This window comes from Castor canadensis, chromosome 19 (genome assembly GCF_047511655.1).
Source record: "Castor canadensis chromosome 19, mCasCan1.hap1v2, whole genome shotgun sequence".
NCBI classification, from domain to species: Eukaryota; Metazoa; Chordata; class Mammalia; order Rodentia; family Castoridae; genus Castor; species Castor canadensis.
The window spans coordinates 26,666,998-26,690,687 of record NC_133404.1 but is presented as its reverse complement, the minus strand read 5'-3'; the positions used below and the strand labels follow the sequence as shown (position 1 = coordinate 26,690,687).

Below are 23,690 nucleotides of genomic sequence, written 5' to 3'. Positions count from 1 at the left end.
AATTGACAAAATGATTAGGCATTTTAAATGAAAATGCAATTGATTTAGAACAGCCAAAATTACCTTGTAAAAGTATAAAGTTGCAAGTCTCACAGAACTTCATATGTTATTAAAAAGTACAATAATAACACTATGGTGTGGCTATTAAATATGCATGTATGAAAACAGAATACTTACACCTGTGAAAATTATTTATAAAGAGGGGAATAGGAAAGTGTAATAGAGAGGGTGAATTGGAGCCAAGTACATTATATGAATGGAAATATCACAATGAAATCCCTTTGCATAATTAACATAAGCTAATAAGAAGATCAATATATAGATCAGTGGGACACAGGTAAAGATATGGAGCAATAGGATGAAATAGAAGAGTTCAGAAATAAACCTATACCCACGCTAAAGTGATTTGATGGTAAAAGCAAAGACTTCAATAGACAGTGCTGGGAAGAGCTGCATTTTCACAAGGAAAAAATATATCTCTAACCCTACCCAATACCACACATGAAGTCTAATTCAAGATGCATCACAAAACTAAAACATAATGCTTCTTAGAAAAAATGAACTCTTTTATCTTTGCATCTCGGGGGGAGGTAATGATTTCTTAGGACACAGAGAGAAGTGATCATAAAAGAAAAGATGATATGTTAGGCTTTATCAAAATATAAAATCTTCAGTTTGCAAGAAGTATCCTTTAGAAAATTATCAGACAAATCACAAACTAGGAATATTCACAAGACATATACTTGACAAATCACTTATTTTCAGCTTTTGTTAAAAAAAAAGCTTCTATGACAATAATGAAAGACAAATACCTCATTTAAAATGGGCAAAAGTTTGGGATAGGAACTTCAAAGAAGGATAGAGAAATGAACAATAAGTAAATGAAGAAGTGCTCAATGTCATTGGTCATCAGGAAAATAGATTACATATAAATAATGAAATTAATGTTGGCAGACAAACTGTAGGATACTCTTTCTAAGTTGTGTATAAAGGCATTCATTTCAATTAACAGATTGTTATAGTATATAAAAAAAGCAAGAGCCAACCATGTGCTATCTACAAGAAATTCACTTGAAAAATATAGACACGAGTTTTAAAGTAAAAGGATGGTATTATATATAGATCATGCAAACTGTGAGCATAAAAAATCTGGAATGGATCTAGAAGAGTAAAATTAAAGTCTGACAACATCAAAGGTTGACAAGGATGTGGAAACTCTGGAGCTCTCTTGTGTTGCTGGAAAGAGCATTGAAATAACACAACTCTTCTGAAAAAAGAGGATAGCTTTGATACAATGAAGCAAATGCCAACCCTATGACCCCAGAGTCTTAGTGCTAGGAATTTATGCAAGAGAAATGAACATGTGTCCACACATGTTGACAGGATATTGATATTTACATTAAGTATACACTTTTACCAGAATATATTGCTTTGTGCACTTTAAGTATGTATTTCATTTAAATACTGAACTATAGGTTTAAAATTTTTGATACTTAATAGTAATTCTGATAATGCTTCCTATATTTTCTAGATTTGAACAAACAAGTGAATAAATATGTAAAAGTTACTGAAAGCAAAGTATCTCACTATTTGTAAAAGGAGTTACAAAGATGGACAGTGGAGAATGGATTGCATGAATTGGAGCTGAAAGCATCATATCAACATAACCTGTTTTTGAAAGACAGACACAAGCAGACTCACATTTACTGGTTCTTTCAAAGCCTAGAAGCAGTGAACACATCCAATACCTAGAAATAACATTTTCTAATGAAAAGAAATACATTCCTTAAGCAAAGACTGATGTCAGGACTGGAGCAAAGAATGTAGACAATGATCACAGAATACCTTGATCACAGATACCAATGATCACAATAAACCCAAGGCATATTGAGCTAGGTGAAAGGGATTCCCCATCAGCCAAATCTGGGGCAATCTGGATGCCAAGGGAATAATGGTAGTAACAGAATACAGCGCCCAATGGATAAAATACTATTCCCATGTGAGAAAATACATGGAGAGGGAAAAACTCTCCCATACAGAGGAATGCTAATATAGCAGTGAGGGAGTCAGAACACCAATGGGTGCTAAACTAGTAGACAAAAATTTGATGAGAATGTCCTATTAATTACAAGGGGGAAGAAGTTAATGGTAGAGGGGAGAAACATGGCTACAATACTTAATGAAGTGCTTGACGTTAACATCACTAGGAATGGGACCAATCACCATCATGCTTTTTTGGTACAATGTACTGGAGGCACATAATTCTGTGACATTATTAAACAAAAATGCATTACCAGACTGTGATAATGAGGTTCATAAAACTCAAATTGAGGGACATTCTACAAATTAAATGATCCATATTCTTGAAAAGCATCAAAATAAAGACTTAGGACCTGTTTCAGATTTAAAGAGACATGGCTTTTAAGTGAGCCTGTTACTCAAGATTGAACCCTATACCAGGGAAATAACAGCTACAAAGGACAGTGCTGGGAGAACTGACAAAATTGAATGTAGACTGTGCTTTAGATAATGGGGCTGTATCAATGTCAAATTTCCTGACTTGGGTAATTGTAGTATGGCTATGTAAGAAAATGTCCTTTTAGAAAAGACACACTGGTGGGTTTTGCGTGTGTGTGTGTGTGTGTGTGTGTGCGCGCGCGCGCATGCTTGTGTATGTGCTAAATGGACCTAATGTCTCTAACAGCCTCAAATGGTTCAGAAAACACCAATGACAGGTGAATGCACGTGAAAATACATATTTATATGATACACATATAAACATGTGTACCAGTACTATACAGAAAGAAGAACTACAAATGAGAAGAATGGACACAGCAATTCGTTACAATGGGGAAAATACATATGGGAATTCACTATATGATTCCTGCAAGTTTTCTATGCATGTGGAAATACATCAAAACAACATTTACAGAAAGGTTAATTGTGCTGATGGGGCTGTAAATGAGGACAACTACCATGGAAAACTACTTGTCAGGATCTACCAATACTAAACTTGTAGATACTCTGCACAGCAGCTATTCCATTCCTAGGCAGTAATTCAATGGAAGTACATAGATAGGGTCACTGAAAAACTTACCCCTGTACATATGTAACATTTACAACAGCACAGTATTCCTTTGCATAAATATGTCACAATTTACTTATGCACTCTACCCTTAAAGGACATTTGGAATGCTTTGAGGGTATGATTGTTACAAATAGTATGAAAAGGTGCCGAATTCACTGTGATGGGGCGGGGGAAGACTCTATGAGCTAGGAATGCCACAATTGTTAAATTTCCATTAAGAAACTCATACACAGGCACACCATGGAAAAAGTCCAGAAAAGCAGTGCTTTGAGGATCCCAAACTTCAAAGAATCCAATGTCTCATCCAAAAGGGTCCATATAAACAGTGTCATAGTCATACAATGAAAATGTACAAATTAACGTATAAGAAAGAACTCCAGGTCTCCACGATAATATAGATGAATTTCAAAGCATATGCTGAACAAAAGAAGATACACAAAAGAAAACATCTGATTCCATTCTTATAAAGTTGAAACATAACACTCAAGTATAATATGCAGAGAAACATACAGGAATGGTACAAATACAAAACAACAACAACAACAAAAAACTAGGAATGACTTCCACGGAAGGAAGGGCAACAGAGACTATAATCAGGAATGGTACGTGGGAGGGGTGGGGTGAAACTTAAGAGCAAGTATGGGTTCTCAAACTTTTTGGTCTCAGGAACCCTTTGTACTCTAAAAAATAATTTAAGATCACAAAGTGCTTTTTTCCATGTGAACTATTAACATTTAGCAGATTACAAATTAAAATTAGGAAATTTAGCAATATTTATTTTTAAAGTATATTAAAATATGATAACCATATTACCTGTGAGTATTACATTTTATAGAACAATAACCATATTTTCTTAAACAAAAATTAACGTTGAGAGCACAATGGCACTAGTCACATTTTTGCAAATCTTTTTAATGGAGGCCTTCACAGAAGACTGCTGACTTTGAGTATCTGTTTCTGCATTTGGTCTGCTGTTTTGATTGAAGTGTATGAAGAAACTTTTCTAGCCCCACACAGATGAAGAGCTGGAAAAGGAGGAGTACTTGAATATTTTTCTCAAGTAATGACAGCACCATGTTTACAGACAGGTCACAGAGGAGGAGAGCAAAGCTGAGTGTTCTAGGCCTTCCCTGCAGTGGGGATTGAGAGGGCATGGGAAAACCCAGCTCATACCCCATCTGCTCCACTGGTCAGGAAGCACAGTGTGGGCCCAGGGGTACCTGCTTTCAACCACCACACCACCTCTGACTCAGGCTTCTGAGTCTCCAGTGGCTTTGTTTGTTTGGTTTTTTTTTTAACTACCAAACTCTGTATAGGTTCTTTTTATCTTTTTTTGTAGTATGAGTTTTGATTTTACCACTTTTCATCATATTTTATCTCTATCTTACCTTTTAAGTTGGAAGAGTAAGTTCTAGTGCAAACAGTGATTGTGAGGATATACTCTAAATAAGTCAATTTGCCATCCCCTCCCCCACCTCAGGTACTTGTTAAGAACCTAGAAATGCCTTTTGAAAAAAAAAAAGCCTTGCTTCTATGGTTGCAAGGCCGTAAATTCAGCACTGACACCCACAGGCACTGTTTCTACTAACATGACAACCTGTAGGCCTTCCATCTCTGAAAGTCATCACAAGTCAGATTGGCAAAACAGCTACCTTCTCACTTCATTCCCTTAATCCTCTCTGAGGACAATAATGCATGAAATTCACTGTACCTAGCAAAGACACATGTTCAGTTTTTATTGATCCTGAACCACATCACCTAAAAAAAAATCACCTGGGAACAACCTATGTAAAATAAGGGAGTTAAATGAGAGTTGCTCAAAGTTTACCAAGATCTGAGCTTCTGACAACACTCTGGTCTCATATATTAGCTACTGCAGACCTACCAATTATTCAGCATCTCTCTTGCTTCTGAGAGATGACGTGAACAGAGGACAGTAACAGTTGTATTCTGAATACCTGGGGGCCACTGAGATAGCCCCATGCTATAGCAGTAATGACAGGAAGTGATCTTTTTCAAAGAAGAAGGCTTCTCCAGCTCACCTTGGGGAGTCACTGAATAGCAGCATAGGGATGACAGAGAAGGGGAGACAGCATGGGTACATACTGCATGGAGGTCTTTCCCCTTGCCTGTCCCTGAGAAATCACCTTTATTGTGACATCATGCCACCTCCTGCTCCACCAGGGCAGGAGCACACTGCATGGGTCTTGCATCCCCAGGTACCGTACCAGGTACTGAATCTCTGAAGATCTTACATGGGAACACAGATCATCCTCTTTCCAAAGCTTGGGTAAGTTAACTAATTTCCTCTTTTGTAAAATGAACATGACACTCCTCTCAGAGGGTGACTGCAGGAATGAAAGGGTAATGTATGAAAAAACATAAGGGAGCCTGGCACAGTGAAAGGATTTGACATACACTTCTAAAACTACTGCTGCTGCTACCCTTCAAATGCAGTGGGTAAGGGGACATTTGCCTTATTATTTCAAACTCCAAGGATGCATACAAATGTGAGATGGAGACAGACTATCCAGCAATGCAGAAAGGACTGTTGGGAGCCACCCCAGGACACTACTAGCTTATTGACACATTTCTTCTGGAACCAAACCATGGGAGACTCTGGTCCCAAGAAGAGAAAATCTCTTCTTCAGTGCACACGTCCAACAGGCTCTATGAGATGTCAGTTCAGTTTCTATGTGTAAAATGGGCCACTGCAATTTGAGAAGGTATTACATATGATAAAATAAACATTTTAGAGGAAGCCCTTCAAAATAAAAATAAGTATAGTTTGTGGAGCAGCTTCCACAGCTGAGGCTGGCCTGCTGATGATCCTCAAAACAGATGGTCAAGCCATGTGTGTCAAAACAACACCCAGGTTCTCACCTGAAGCAACTGCAACAGCATACAAATGACAAGTGGTTGGACATATTTTAATGGAACCCAGAGAAATAAATGTCTTGGATTTTTATTTTATATAGTCCTCAAATGCAGTCTTTCATTTACTTCTAATGTTGATAAATTATCAAAATGAGCTGAGGGGCCTAAAACATGCAGTGAAGTTCAAAAATGATTTGAACATAGCAGTTTCCTCTTAAATATATTAAAAACTGAGAAAATGGGATAGTCTCATTTGAGTAAGTGAAAATGCCAATGTTTGTTATCAAAATAAAAAAGTAAGCAATGAAAACAAAACAGGGAACAACAGGTTCTTCCTGTAGCTATGCCATCTGCTCCCTTCCTTAGGCCATGGCTTGAGTTGGTGCTACTACACAGGGCAGGACATGAGGCTGCTTGGCCTTCTCACTCACTTCTGTAGAGCGTGCATCTTTCACCAACTTGAGTCTCTGACTCTATAAAATTAGTATGCATGACCAAAGTCCATAGACCCCTTCCTTCCACAGTGTTCTTAGGACTATTTTATAAGCATTCACACCAGTGCCAGTTATCTGCTGCTCAAATGGGAGGATGGACATGTGGCTATTCACAAAGACTATGGATTTCATTAGCTCATCACAAAAGAAACAGCTCTGAAAACAGGCAGCCATCAACAATTCATCCAGAGTGGTGAATGTGTGTGCGTGGGGGGGAGGTACCTTTCTTGCTTAGTTAAGACTTCTGTCTTGTGTGCCAGCTTAGAGCTGTCTTTCTGACATCTTCACCAGGAAGAAGCACAGTTTCCTCAACCTGAGCATAAACTCAACAGGAATCATTGACTCTCTGCCCAAATCTATACCCTGTTGAATGGTCTCCACCTCAAAAACTATGGAGTCTTTAAAGTCCCGATTTTTAATAGTGTATTATATTTTTTTGAATTAGCATACACTAATACTACAAGGAGATTTCATTCTGGTGATTCCATATACATACACAGTGGCTTTGAACAAGTTCATCCCCTCCATTATATTCCCATTCTTTCTCTTCCCGTTTTACCAACAGTGTTTGGTGTGTTTCATTTTGCTGTCTTCGAACATATACATGGAGCATGTTTCAAAGCACTTCACCCCTCACTATCCATCCCTTTCCCCCTTCTGTCCCCCTTTCAAATTCATGTCCCATCACTATCATCATCATCATAAACATTATTTTAGGTCTAGGCTCCACAAATCAGCAAGAACATGAGATATGTAGCCTTTGAGCTTGGCTTATTTCATGCAACAAGATTATCTCCAGTTCTGTCCATTTTCCTGAAAATGATATAATATATTATTATTTATGGCTGAATAATATTTCATTATTTTGTATATAATGTGGCATATATATGCCATATTTTCTTTTACCCATTCATCAGTAGTTGGGCACCTCAACTGATTTCATAGTTTGCCTATTTTTAAGAGAGCTGTGATAAACATGGGTATGCAAGTATCTCTCTTGTATATTGATTTACACTCCCTTGGATATATGCCCAAGACTGCTATGGTAGGGTTATAAGATAGGTCTATTTTTAATTTTTTTAGGAATCTACATACTGATTTCCATAGTGGGTACACTAATTCACATTCCCACCTGCAGTGTATGAAGGTTTCTTTTTCCCTGCATCCTGACCAGCATTTGTTGTTTTTTGGTTTTTTTGGTTTTTTTGGATGATGGTCAATCTGACTGGGATGAGATGAAATCCTGGTGTAGCTTTGATTTGTATTTCCTTTATGGCTAAGGAAGTTGAACACGTCTTCCTGTATTTATTGGTCATTTGTATTTCTTCTTCTGAGAACTGTCTGTTCAATTTGTGTGCCCATTTATTAACTGGATTATTTGTTCTTTTGCTGTTTAGTTTTTTGAGCTCTTTGTATATTCTGGATATTAGTCCTTTATCTGTTACATAGCTGGCAGAGTTTCTTCCATTCTGTGTGTTGTCTCTTGATTCTGGCAGTTGTTTCTTTTGATGTGCAGAAACCTTTTAATTTGATGCAGCTTCATTTCTTAATTCTCGTTCTTATTTCCTGGGCAACTGGAGTCCTATTCAGAAAATAACTTCCTATACCTATAGATTCCAGAGATTTCCCTATTTTTTATGCAGTAGTTTCATGTCTTGCAGAAAGATCTCTGATCCACTTGGAAGTATGTACAGGGTAAAAGATAGAGGTCTAATTTTCAATCTTCTGCATGTAGATAAGCAGTTGCCCTAATGCCATTTGTTAGTAAGTTCATCTTTTCTCTAGAGTATGGTTTTGATTCCTTTATCAAAGACTGAATGGCTGAAGCTGTGTGGTTTTACTTCTGGGTCTTTAATTTTGTTCCATTGGTCTTCATGTCTGTTTTTGTGCCAGTACCATGCTGGTTTTATTACTATGGCTCTGTAGTATAATTTGAAGTCTGCTATTACAATACCTCCAGCATTCTCTTTTTGCTTGGGATGAAAATCCTGATTTAACTTGGGCTTCACCCCTAGTAGTGTGATATAATTGATCTGAGATACTGTCTTTGCACTGAATTTTTTTTTTATGCTACCCTCCCTGGGTTTAAGGATCACTGCTATCAATAATTTAAATCCCCAATATTCAAATAGGCCCAGGTCTTACATTGATCTCAGAAGCTCTCAACTTCTACAACCCTCCAACCATGACCACTGTCATCCCTATCAATGGAGCAATCAAAAGCAGAGTAAGGTGGCAGCTCTTCCTGTCTCACCTGAGATCTCCAGGCACTGCGCTCTTGCAGAGGCATGAGCTGTGCTACACATCACATACATCTGGGCATCTTTTAAAACACTGATGCAGAGATGCTTGAATCAACGGGGTTGGAGTCCATTGAGGCATTGTTAAAGGTACCCAGGTGATTATTTTGTACAGCCAAGCTAAGATCACTTATGTAGTAGGTTGGTACTTATCTTAAAGAGAATTCCTACCTTATGCAAGGTACTTGATGGCCATGAATCTACAGTTCTCAGACCTCCAACTGGCTGCCTCTGTTGCTTTTCATACTTCATCTCCCTCCTTCAGTCCTTGCTTCTCTCATGCCTAGCCTAACAGACCACAGTTCAACATACAGATCTGCTTTTGCAAATAATAACAATATCTTGTCTATCCTTCCTTCCATTCCACTCATTCTGTACTTGTACCAAAGCATCTGAAGGGGAAAAATTCTCTCTCTCACACACACACACACAAAACTATATATGTGATATAGCCATTAAACACAGCCACACTATATATTATTGCCTTAGAAACTTCACTTTCTTGGCCTCTGAAATGTCTGTTTTATACTTTTCTGTTTTTCTGCTCTAAATAATTTAAATCCCCAGGATTTGAATGGGTCTATCCCTCCTCCTCCTCCTTCAGTTCTTAGGTCTATCTTAGAATGATCTACAACCTTCCCACTGAGGCCACTGTAGTCCATATCAATGGTACAATCAAGAACTGTGAATACTTCTCTATTCCCTTCAAATCCTCAACATCCTCTCTCCTTTGAGTCTTATATCTGACTTTGCCACATGCTCCACACAATGGTCTGTGGAAAACCCTTCTTTCTTTCCATCACAAAGTATTCAGCTTCTACAGCCTCATCTTTTGCATTCTCTCACATTCCTTTTGGATGCTACCCTTCTCATATACTAAAAGTTATTAAGGGATACCATCCTTCCAACTAGCTCAAATTTCTACTGCATCATCAATGTCTCCATTTTTATTTGATTATGCTTTCAAATTGCTTACCCTAAAAATAGACTTCATATCTTTCTCCTTTCTTATGACAACAATCTTTGCAGATTTATCTGTATTTTCTGTTGCCAAATGCTCATTTCTATTTCCTCCATTTTACAAATACATTTGCATTGGAAACAGAATTTAAGATTTGCATTTTTTGCAATGAACACTTTGAACTTGTAATTCCACTGTTTTCTAGTGTCCAGTGCTGCTGTTAAAAGATACTCCATGTCCATTGACTAAAAGAGTTGATGTGTTAATATGGTAGTTCTCCTTAAATTAATATACAGGTTCAAAATAATCCCTTTCAAAAATCCTGGACAGGTTCTTTACAGACACTGTCAAGATGAACCTAAAATTCATATGGAAATTCCAGGGACTAAAACACAATAAGAACAATCTTAAAAAACAAGGGAAGACTCACACTTTCTGGGCTTAAAATTCACCAACTACAACAATAAAATAGTGTAGAATTTGCATAAATTCTTATATTTGTGGCCAGTTGATGCCAAAACAATTCCATAAGGAAAGAAGTCTTTTTAACAAATAGTGCCTGGGAAACTGAGTATCCACATGCAAAAGAATAAAATTGTATCTCTATTTAATATATATTGTACATAAAAATGAACACAAAACAGATAATAGATTTCCTAAAGGTAAGGACCAATGTAATTTAAAAAATCTCTTAGAAGAAAGTGTAGGAGTAAATCTTTGTATAAGCAATAGTTTTGCAGGTATAATATAAAAAGCACAAGCCACAAACGAATACATAAATTACTTTCCCCAAAATTACAAAGGTTTGTGATTCCAAGGACACCATTAAGAAGGGAAAAAGATAACCCACAGAATGGGAGAAAATATTTGTAAATCAAATATTTAATAAGGGACTCAGACTTAGAATGCATAAACAATCCCTGCAACTCAATAATAATAAAAAGACAAATAATAAAAAAAATAGAGAAATGATTCAAGAAGAAGTTTCTTTAGAGGAGCTAAGCAAATAGTTAATAATCACATGAAAAGGTGCCTGAAGTCATTAGGGAAATGCAAATCAAAACCACAATGAGATTCCATTTCACACCTACTAGGATAGTTACAATGAAAAATAACAAACAAGCCAGGCTTGCTGACTCACACCTGAAATCCCAGCTACTTGGGAGGCAGAGATTAGGAAGATGGTTGTTAAAGGCAAGCCTGGACAAAGTTAGGGAGACCCCATCTCAACTAATAAAAAAAGCTAGGCATGGTAGCAGTGCTTGCCATCCCAACTGTGTGCACAGTATAACTCACCCAAATGTCCATCACCTTCAGAAGAGATAACACAAAGTATGGTATATCCATGCAATTATGACTTGAGAATGTAAAGTAAAGAAGAGCTGATATGTGCTCCAACATGGATGGACTTTGACCTCATTATTATCAAAGAAAGAAAGATACTGTATGACTCACAAAAGATAATACACTGTATGACTGAACTAAAATGTCTAGAACAGGTAAATCTATAAAGACAGAAACAGATGCAGGAAGTAGGAAAGAAGATGGAGAATTACTGCTCATGGGTATGGGATTCCAGTGAGCTGATGGTTGCACAGATCTGTGAATATAATTTTTTAAAAATGGACCACACACTCTAAGAGCATGAATTTAATGGTATATTAGTTATATCTAAACAAAATTTGTCTTTCAAAAGCGGTATAAAAACTCAGTGATGAGGCTATAATTCTGCAGTGGCATCTTCCAGCACAGACTTAGAACTCAGAGGAAAGGGATCCTTCTCTGACCACAGAAGCCATTCTCAAGGTTTGGAGCAAATCCTCAGCACATCTTTTTTCTCTTTCCATCCTCCCACTACTTGACTCCTGCCACATATAAAAAAATCATAGGAAGTGCAATGCAGAGCAAGGAAATAAAAGCTCTTCCTTCCTGCCTGCCTGCCTTCCTTCATTCCCTCCTTCCCTCTCTTCTTTCTTTCTTTTTTGTGGCGTTTGGAATGGAACCCAGGGCTTCTTGAATGCTAGGCAAGTGTTCTACCACTGAGTTACACTCCCAGCCCAAATCCTGGCTTTCTGATATCAGGGACACTGAAAGGGGCCAAGAGAGCCTGTAAATGTCATGAGACTGTGGAGAGGGGAGTTTAAGAGTGGTCCCATAATTTGTATGAACTCCTAGCTTGCCTCTGAGCTGGCATGCATGGGTTGAACCTTAAGAAATGATGATCAAAACCTCTGTTTCATGACTTCTCCTTGGCATACTGGAATTGCCAGCATTATTACTGCTGCTCTTTGGGGCTACTGTAATGTAAAATAAGGGTTACTTGAACTTAAGTTGACAGAATATCTGTTGATTGAGATGGTGACTAAGATATTGTGATTGTGGGAGAGATTGTGTTCATGTAATTTTATTACAGTCTATTATCTTACTGGTTCTATTTGTTAGTAGTTATTATTGATGATCTCTCACTGTGCCTAGCTTATATAAACTTTATTAATAGGTCTTTATGCATAAGAACATAGGCTATGTAGGGCTCATTATTATCTGCAGTTTCATACATCCACTGGGAGTCTTGGAGTGAATTCTCCATGAATAAGAGAGGACGGCTGTATTCCAATGTCCAGGGATTCAATCCAGATTATTTGCTATACAAATATACAGGAAATCCTTTATTTAAGGAAAAACTCAAAATATGTCACCATATGATGACTAAAAATGTTGACACTAACGACAAAAGCAGCTATTATAGCCATGGTCACGAAGTAAGGGCAAACACATGAAAAGATGGAAAGACTTAGCAAAGAAACAAAACATATAAAGAAGAAACACATGGGAGATTCAGGGATGAAAAAATTTAAAATGCAAAACTGCTGGATGGGTTAAGTGGCAGAATGGGAATAGCAGAAGAAAGAAACAGTAAGCTAGGGGAGAGTTCAATGGAAACCATCTAATTTAAACATCAGAGGGGAGAAAGATTTTAAAATTTTAAAAGAAACACAGCTAAGCTAAGGGGAAGAAAACTGCAAAAAGTTGAACATTTGTGTCATTATTAAAATCCCAAGAGAGGAGAGAAAATCTGGTACAAAAAAGAATAGATGAAGAAATAGTGGCTATGATCTTCACGAATTTAGTGAATGGTGAACTTACAGATTCAAGAAATTCAGACACCGCCCCCCCAAAAAAAACTAGACTTAGGAAAACATGATCAAACAGCTGAACACCAAAGACAAGGTAGAAATCATGAAAGCAGCCAGGAAAAACCACCACATCATAAGTAAGGGATTTTGAACGGCTCATCAGAAACCAGAGGCACGACATGTGTGAAGGGATGAAAGAAAAGAACTATTAACTAAGAATTCTACATTCAGCATAAATAGCCTTCAAGAATGGAGATGAAATACAGTTATTCTCAGACGAAGAGAGATGATGAGAATTAGTTACTGAAGCTGTGCTAAAGGAAACGAAACGCTAAAGGAAGTGCTCATGCAGGAGGGGAGTCGCATGGGAGGGAAATGTGAAATTTCAGGAATAACAAGAAATGCTACATCTATGGGTAATGTTATAGGTTCTTCTTGTGATCTCTATGAAATATCAGTGATTAAAATAAAATAAAAATGTCTGATGGGATTTTCACTGGTAGTCACCCACCCCCATCTGCAGTTTCACTTTCTGTAGTTTCAGTTACCCACGACCCAAAGTGGTCCAAAAAATATTTTAAAAAACTCCAGAAATAAACAGTTCCTAAGTTTAACAGTTGTACACCATTCTGAGTAGTTCCATACTGCCTAGGACATGAGTCATCCCTTTGTTCAGCATATCCACTCTGTATACACTATCTGCCCATTAGTCACCTAGTAGTCCTTCTTGGTAATCAGATCAAGTGTTACAGTATAACAGTCCTTTTGTTTAATAACATTACATCACAATGCCCAGTTCATCTGTCTCCCTTCATGTCATCCTGTAGGCATTGCATCAGCTCATATTATCACAGAAAGGGTGAGTATAGTACAATAAAATACTGAAAGAGACGAGAGAGTAAGCAAGAGAGAGATGACGTAATATTCATTATAGTAACACTATGAAAACCATTCTATTTTACTGTTATTCATTGTTGTTCATCCCTTATTGTGCCAAAAGTATACATTAAGCTTGCTGTGGTACAGGAAAACCATAGTGTGTCTAGGATTCATACTACCCGCAGTTTCCCTTACGCGATGGACGTGTAAGACATATCCTCTAATGCAGATGCAAAAGCAAGACACCCAAAACACAGAGAAGGTAAAGGGAATGTACTTACATTAAATTTATTTGCAAAATATTAATTCTAAACAGACCAGGGAAAAATAAGTATAAATGTTGTAATCTCTTGAGCAATTACTAAAAATTTATACAAAGAGATAAGCTTAAAAAACAGAAAAGTTATAATGAAACACTAAAAAAAAATTCAAATAGCCCAAAGGAATCTAGGGAACAAGAGGACACGGGGACAAAAAGAAGGAACAAATGGTAAACAAATAATAAAATTGTCCATCTAAAACCAAAGATACCAATAATTCTGTTGATTGCGATAGTTGAAATAGATAAATTAAAAGGCATGGATGTTAAAATGGATTAAAAAGTAACCAATGATATACTTTCTCCATGAAATCTACTTTAAGTACAATGAAACAGGCAAACAACGGATAAAGATGTACCATGGAAAGAACCCTGGAGCAGTTATATTAACATAAAACATATTGTTAGCAGACACAGTAGACTTCAGAGAAAGGGAAATTACCAGAGATTAAAGAGAAAAGGTTTGATTCATGAAGAAGACATAACAACCTCAAATGTGAGCACACCTAACAAGAGAACTTCAAAATATATGAAGCAAAAACCACTTGAATAAACTGTGACAGTTTCTTATAAAACTAAACATATAGTTACACGTGACCCTGTATTCCTGTTCCTAGATATTTATCCTAGAGAACTGAGGAATCTAGTTTTCTATAAAACATGAAAGTTTATAGCCATTTTATTTGTAATAGTCAAAAACTCCAACTTCTCAAATGTACTTTCAGAAGGTGAATGAGTAAATTGTGGTATATCCCCACAATGGCATAATGTTCAGCAACAAAAAAAGATATTGTGTAGTCAATTTTCTTTAATTAAAAAAACCTGAGATAAATCAACTTACAAAGAGAGAAGGATTATTTTGGCTCATTGTGTTAGAGGTTTCACTCCATAATCAATTGGCCTCATTGGTTTGGGTCTGTGGCAAGGCAGCACATCATGCCAGAAGCATATGGTAGACCAAAACATCTACCTCATGGCCAGAACATGAAAGAAGGGAAGAGGAAGAGACTAGGATCCCAATATTCCCTGTGAGGGTATGCCCCCAGTGGCCTAAAGACCTCCTACTAGGTCCCACCTCTTCAAGGTTTTACCACCTCCCATTAGTGTGATGCTAGGGACCAAGCTTTTAACACACTGGTGTTTAGTGGCTATTTAGCATTCAAACTACAGCAGGAATAAATTATTCACACAACAAGGGTAAAGCTCACATATACTGCACTGAGTTAAAGAAGCAAGTCTCAACACATTACATATCTTATGATCCCATTTGTAGCAAAACCATAGGGACATACAGAACAAACCAGTGGTTGCCAGGGTTAGGAGTACAGGAAGGATTGATTAGGAGTTTTGTGGGGTGATAAAACTGATCTGCATGTTGATGGTGGTAGAGGTTAAATAAATCTACACGTATATTAAACTCAGAAGTGCACACCAAAAAATCCAACTGTACAGTGTGCTAACTTAAAACTATAATTAAAAATGTGCCTAATCAGGTAAGACAGGTATCAAACTAATAAACTATACTCCTACCTTGAGAAACTAGAAAAGAAGAGCAAACTGAAGACAAGACAGGCAAAACAATGGAAATAATGACTATTAGAATACAAATCAATGAACTGGAAAACAGAAAAATAAAAAAAATCAGATGTTGGTTCTTTGAAGACATTTAAAAAATTGACAAACCATTAGCCATATTTACCAAGAATTCAACAGAATTTATAAAAATAATGAATTACATGGATCAAAAACATTAGTACAAGATCTGAAACTTTGAAACTACTAGAGAAAAAATAGGGAAAACATCCCAAAACATAGACACAGGCAAATATTTTCTGAATAAGATTAATAGCTCAGGAAATAAGAGCAAGAATTACAAATAGGATTGCATCAAACTAAAAAACCTTCTCACGTCAGAGAAAACAACTATTAGAATGAAGAAACAAACCACAGAATGGGAGAAAATCTTTGCAAGCTCTTCATCTGACAAGGGATTAATATCCACGACATAAATAAATATATAAAGAGCTCAGAAAATTAAACACCAAAACAATAGCCTAATTAATAAATAGGCAAATGAATTAAACAGATCATTTCCAAAAGAAGAAATACAAATGAACAACAAACATGTGAAGAAAAGGTCCTTAGTGATAAAGGAAATGCAAATCAAAACACTGAGATTCTATCTCTCCCCAGTCACACACTCATAGTCATCAAGAATACAACAACAAATGCCAGTGAGGGGGTGATGCAAAAGGAGCCCTCACACACCATTGGTGGCAATGTCAGTTAGTGTAACCACAATGCAAATCAGTATGAAGGTTAATCACCAAAACAGAACTAGAACTACCACATGATCTACCTGTACCACTCGTGGGCATTTATCCAAAGGAATGCAAGTCACATACAACAGAGATACCTGCACACCCATGTTTACAGCAGCACTGTTCATAATAGGTAAGCTATGGAGGCAGCCAAGGTGTACATCACTTGATGGGTGGATAAAGAAAATGTGGTATATATGTCTACAGTGGAGAATTATTCAACCATAAAGAAGGAAATTATGTCATTTTAGAGAAAATGGATGGAAATGGAGATCATCATGTTAAATGAAATAATTCAAACTCAAAAATACTGCATGTTTTCTCTCATATATAGAATCTAGATCCATAAATAGAAACAAACAAAAGCCATGAACAAAAAAGTAAAGAAATTGAACTGGAAATAAAAATTCTTCCCACAAAACAAATCCCAATCCAAAATGCTTTCTACCAAACATGAAAGAATACATATAATATGAATTCTTCACAAGCATGCTCGAGGCCTTATATGAAATTAGCATTTCCGTCATATCAAAGCCAAAGTCTCCATGAGAAAAGAAACTACAAGACAATGTCCTTCTTGAACATGGATATAAAAAGCCTTGACAAAGTATGAACAAACTAAATTCAGCAACATATTGAAAATTATATGCCATGACACATTTGGATTTATCTCAGCAATAAAGTTGGTTTAACATTGGAAAATCAACTAATATAGCAGACATTAAGAGAATACAAATAGAACGAAAGCAAAAACACTCTGCTGATAATCTCAATAGATGCAGAAAATTCAGGGAAAGCAGTTGACCAAATTCAAAAACCATTTGTGATTAAAAAAAAAAACTGTCAACAAATTAAAAATGTGAGTTAACCTGACAAGAGGCATCTTTGAAAACCCAATAGTTAGTAGCATATTTAATGATGCACATAGAAATGCTTTGCACCTGAAATCAAGAACAAAGAAAGATGTCCTGCTCTTGGTCCTTGATGTCAACACTCTATTAGAGGTTCTAAACAATAAAATAGAACATCAACAAACTGAATATATACATAGTTGAAAGAAGTCAGTCTAATTAACTATTTGCAAATGACATGACTTTCTATGTAGAAAAAGTCTAAGAAATCTGCAGAAAAATCACTTACATTAATACTTGAGATTTAAAGGTAGCAGAAGTGTAGTTACTAAAGGATGTACAGGGTTATTTCTGGTGAGCTGAGAATATTCTGTTTCATGGTCAAGTAATGCTTTACTCAGCTGCCCGTGTGGCAGCTACACTGAGATGTCTAGTAGTCACCTAAAACTTAATATGCCAACTAGAACTAATGATTTTACTTCCAAATCCAAAACCATCTCTTTTGCCATTAAATGACATGAAGAAGGATGTAACTACTTGTGTCAAATACTTGGAATCATCATTGATTCCTTTCCTTTCAATCACATGTAATTCATCGAAGACTCCAGTGGGCTTCTCCTCCAAACACCTCATGAATCCATCTCTACTACAAAGCACCTCTTCTCCAAAGCACTGCCATCTCTCACTTGAAGCAACAGCCTCCATAAATAACTCTGAAATTGTTAACTGGGGCCTGATCCCCACCCCCTCCTCACTCTAGTCTCTAATCTTAGTGTAACCAATAGCTATACATTATTCTAAGCCCAACTCCAAATCACTAGCATGACTTAAAAGCCCCTCCACCAGATGCCCCTCTCCAACCTCCTCATCAGCCTCTCCCATGGGACTTACTGGCCTCCCGGTTAGTACAGCCTTAACACCTGCCAAACTCTTTCCTGCCTTGCAGTGTTTATCCATGCTATCTTGCTGCCTGGAATCCTATTTAGTCTCCATAACAACGTCTTGTTTTTGACCTTCTTCTCACTTTCCACAATCTTTAATAAAAACATTTTTAGAGTATTGATTTATTTTATGTAACTCCGTCTTCTCCTGATAGACTAAGACTGCAGAAGGGTACCACTATGCCTTTTTCACTCAGCTGGAGTTGCCCAGCATCTGCACAATGCCTGCCAATCGGGGTGCTTCATGCAAATGCACAGTGAGTGATCAGTCAACAGCTCTGAGGCATGCTCAGGTACTAAATGTGATTCTTCTTCAGACACTGCATATACCAAGGGTCCCCAAAGTTACTGCATATTAGAATTACTTAGGCAGATTTTTTAAATCCCAATATGCAGATTAAGTCTTATTCCTATTAAATAAGAATGGCTGAGGGTGACAGCCACCGGTACTTTTTAAAGTCTGCCAGGTGATACTGATGTAATGGAAAGGTGAGGATCCTCTAATACATAGCCTTTAAAATAAAAGAATATAGTAGCAAATTCTTTAAAAAATATATTCCTTATGTTTACAGCACACATGTATGAAATTCATATGGCTAATACAATATACTTTTAAGCCCCAGCACAATAAAATGTGCTATGTTAAATTCTACCTGTGGTTGATATGCACAGCTACTCTTGCTATTATACAATGTGTTCAAGAAGTGTGTATATAATGTCGAGTAACACTACATAAACACTTAGTTGAATGTTAACAATGTAGACAGTAGTGTTTCCCTGTGCAATTTTCAATTTATAGGTGATTTCACTAATTACTACTGACATAATTTGGCTAATATAATTATATATATTATAACTATATATGTAATATACAGTTATACATATATACTTATGGCCATAGGTATTGTCTCTATAAATACATATAGATTGATGTAAGATATATATTAATTATGAATATGAATTCTACAAATATTTGAGGGAAAACTATTACTTAGCAGGTAGGTATTCTCAATTTTACAGCATTTAGGAAACTGAAGATCAGACTTTGTTCACACAGCACACATGCTGGCACTTTGCTAAGCAAAGCAATGCATTATTTGACATGTCACTGTCTGCTGAAGCAATAGTCTCCACACCCAATCCAGTTGTCTTAGCTCATTCTGACTTTTATAACAAAATATCATTGATTTGGTGGCTTAAGCAAATGATGTTTATTTTTCACAGCTGTGGAGTTTAGAAGTCCACGATCAAGACATGCTGACTTGGTTTATGATTAGGGTCTATTTCCTGATTCACAGATGACACCTTGTTCCCGAATCCTCCCATGACAGAAGGAGCAAGGGAGTCTCTGAGGCCTCCTTTAGGAGAGTGCTCCACACTCATGATCTAAGCACCTTCCAAAGGCCCTGCCTCCTCATACCATCACAGTAGGGATGAGGATTTCAATATATGAATTCAATCCATTGTTCAACCCAGTTTCCATTGTTTGCCATCTCTATAAATTCAGGTGACTGTTGATTTTTATGTTTCAATTTTTCAACTGAAACCTGAGAACTGGTAGGCTGGATGCTGGAGTTTTTTGTATGTTTATATCATATGAAATAAAGTTCTAATGACTGATCCATGCATGTTTTTTTTTCAATCAACAGACGCTTGTGTAAATTAACTCCCACTCCCCACAATATATCCACATGCTACACAAATAGAGAATAACGTTGCATGAGATCAGGAAGGCAATTTAGATTTGGATGTCAATCTGCTGACCAGCACTTTAAGACAACAACACAAAGAACTTATTATGAGCAACTGTACTGTTTTAATTGTCAAGAAGAAAACCTGGTATTAGTCTTACTGAAATGACAATATATAGCACAGTGGGAGTATTATGTACTCATGTATGAAAATGGAAAAATGAGACCTGTTGAAACTATTCTAGGAACTGGGTGGGGGGGGGATAAAGAGAATGATAGAAGGAGTGAATTCAACTATGATATATTGTAAAAACTTTTGTAACTGTCACAATGTACCCCCAGTACAACAATAATAAAAAAGAGGAAAGAAGTTAACAAAAATAAATAGATACATAGATAGACAGACAGACAGAAAGACAGGTAGATAGAAAGCATGATGGATAAATAATAAAAATCAGACTACATGAAGATGACGCCAGAGTAGCCATCAGCTATGTTCTGAGGAAGGGCAGAGAATGGTTTCCTTTCTACCTAAACATGGCCCTCCAAGGGTGCTGTGTGGAAATGGACATGTACACCCATTTGATGCACTGGCAATTGATTTTATAGGAAGCCCCGAGACATCTTGGGTTGTACAAAAAAGCCACACTGGTCAGTAGCAAATTCAGATAAGCAAGGTGCTCTCTACAACCTAGGAAGAGGCTGGAGAAGATGCGTGCTGCTTTCTGTGTCACAGCCAACCTTGTGTACAGCACTGTAAACAGCCCTATGTTCACCCCTTACCTTGGTCTGCACATCTTCACCCAGTAGCCTCTATGCTGACTCATTTTTTCTAATTTAAGTATCATTTATTTTCATTAACATATTAATTGTGCATATCAATGGTGTTCAGTATAATATTTCAACACGTGCATAGAGCATATACTGATCAAATCCAACCTCCCTTTATTCACTTCCCATACCCTTCCCAACCTTTAGTCATCACTATTTTATACTCACACAGACTGCTGAACTTCCACATATGACCTAGAACATGTGGTACTTGTCTTTCTGAGACTGGCTTATGTCACTTAACATAAGGGGTTCTGCCCATTTTGCTGCAAATGAGAGGATTTCATTGTTCTTTATGGATGAATAATACTCCATTGTGTATGTATGCTACATTTTCTTTATTGCTTCATTATTGATATCTTAGCTATTGCTAGTAATGCCACAATAAATATAGGTGTATTAGTGTCTCTTCGGTAGCTGATTTCATTTCCTTTGGATATATATCCAGAAATGGGATAGTTGGACCACCATGTGACCAGTTCTTCATGACTGCTTTAGGATTCTTTTATCCCTAAGGCATCTCAACACCTTGAAAACCACCTTCTCCTCCCAGAAGAAAACTAGAACTAGGAAAACCTGGCCCAGAGGAAAGTGAATGACTATATGCATGTGATGAAATATTTTGACTTGTACCTCCCACTTCAAAATAAAGCCATTCAATGCATGGCTGCCAATGAAGATAGGTAATATTGGGCATATAAAAATAATTGATTAGGGAAGTATCTCTCCCCAGGGACATCTCAAATACTCAGCACTGCTAGCTGCCAATTACAGTAACATCAGTTTTCATGTGGCATCCAGACAGTATTCGGCACACTTTCTACCCCAGTTTCAAAAGTGATTCTGGTTGTCTAGGAAACATTATCAGCTCCATAAATTAATTTAGGAAAGACGAGACATTTTCACTGAAACAGCAAAAGTTTGTAATACTTTTTTTGTCTATACCAAGAGATTTGAGGCTGTTGCAATCTCCTCGTGGGAGCCAGGAGTTTTCATTAGATGAAGATGGCCTGGGTGCCTTCTGAGGGGGAGGTTTTGATTGAAAAGAGTTAAAATGGTGATATTACTGCGAAGGGAGACACAGCATCATATCCAAACACAATTCTTTTCTCTGTCCCACATGAGTACATGTGTGTTGTGTACACATGCACGTCTGCATACACACACTTTCCTTCCCTCTCTCTCAGCATTTAGACATTTCAAAATTCTGAAGAGTTTAAATATGCTAATCATTGTCCTTATTTGCCTTCTCAAAGAGTCAGCTGCTTAAAAGCTAAGAAATATATTAAAATATATAGACCCATGTACATTTTTAAGGTCTCAGGGCAGATTCAGTCCAAATCACAAAAGCCACATGTTAATTCATTTGTTCAACAAATATTCATGTAATGACAAATGTACTAGGTACTCAATGTGCACCACTGAACACCCAAAGATCCCTGTTCCAATGGTGTCTCCATTCCCATGGGTGAGAACAGAGACACAACAAATAACTGTCATAAAATAAGTAAACAATAGATTAGACCACAGTGCCATGGATAAACTAGAAGACTCAACTGCTGGGCAGGAAAGGGTGGGGAGAGCAGGTTGTGAAATTTAAGATCCTCATGGGAAAGGTGACATTTTGTGAGACTGCAGAAGGAGTGCATTCAGCTGTGCAGATATCTGGAAGGAAGCCCTTCTTTGAAAACTGAATGTTTTAAGTAAAAAATATGTGATTTTATTTCCCCATAGAAGCATATAACTCTCTCCTAACTCAGTCCTAATGAGTGTGCTTGTAGCTCAAGGGGACATGACTTGCTCCTGAATGCCTAAAGGAATGAGATCAGAGGTGGTGGGGAGCTAGAAAGAGAATAATGTATGCCCACTTCTCTGAAGGCCAAAACAGGAACTGCCTGAGCCTTTGGTTGAACATTTGTGGAATCCTCTTAATTTATCAATTTAGTTGTCTGCTTTCTGTCTAAAGATGGCTATGCACTGTGCTAGGGGCAAACAATTCACTCTGCAAGCCATGTGCACTGAGGTTGAAAGTGGGAGACATTGGGTGGGGGGAAGGCTGCAGACTTCACAGCAAAAGACTCAAGCTGAGGTGATAACAGAGAGCGGAGGAGAGAGGGAGCACAGAGAGATGGTAGAGATGATGAGGAGCCCTGGTCATGGACGGAATGGTGGGATGGAAAAAGAAACTCAGGACTCCTCCCCAGTCTCTGACTTATATCCTCAAGGGTGAGGAGAGAGATCCTGGGGCTTCATACCTGGAGAGGCCTCTAGGAGGAGTCCACTGGGAAGGAGTAGAATTAGACACGTGGAAGACTGAGACCTGGGAGTGTCAGATCTGCCTGAGTTGGCACCATGGAAATGGCAGAATGTGTAAACACAACATCTAAGAACAAGGGCCCAAGAATATTTATAGCTGGAGAGATAGAGAGGGAGCAGAGAAAGGGAGAGAGGGAGAGACAAAAAGAGAGAAAGGGAAGGAGAGAGATTGACTGATTGGTAGATTATGGTACAAGTATCACATCCAAGGAGCTCTGGGTCACCTGAACCCTGTCTACAAGGCTGATCAGCAGAAGCTCCACGGGTCAGCACTGGGCACTTTGCAGCAATTCTATTCACAGATAAAACCACAGAGAGTGACAGCTGCTGAGAAATATGCTATGGGGTGGGCACGGGTCTTTTCATCTGGATTCCTCAAAGGAATAATATTCCTTAAAGGATAAGAAAAACTGTGTTGTAGTCCATTTTCTGTTACTATAACAAAATGCCTGAGACTAGATAATTTATAAAGGAAATTGGTTTATTTTGGCTTACAGTTCTGGAGGCTAGGAAGTGGAAGAGCAGACACTGCTGAGGGCCTTGTGATGTTTCAACTCATGGTGGAAAGCAGATGAACAAGTGGGCACATATGGAACAGACAAAACGGGAAGGGCATCATGCTTTTTAAAAACTATATTTCTTCACAATTAATTAATCCAATCCTAAGAGAGGAAGAACTCCCTCCCT

General features: G+C 37.4%; 1 protein-coding gene across 4 annotated transcripts in view; it reads right to left on the bottom strand.

Moving 5' to 3' along the window:
- Nucleotides 1–23,690, bottom strand: part of Otud7a (OTU deubiquitinase 7A) — a 339,117-nt gene that overhangs the window by 225,356 nt on the left and 90,071 nt on the right. The gene's annotated exons all lie outside the window — the stretch shown is intronic.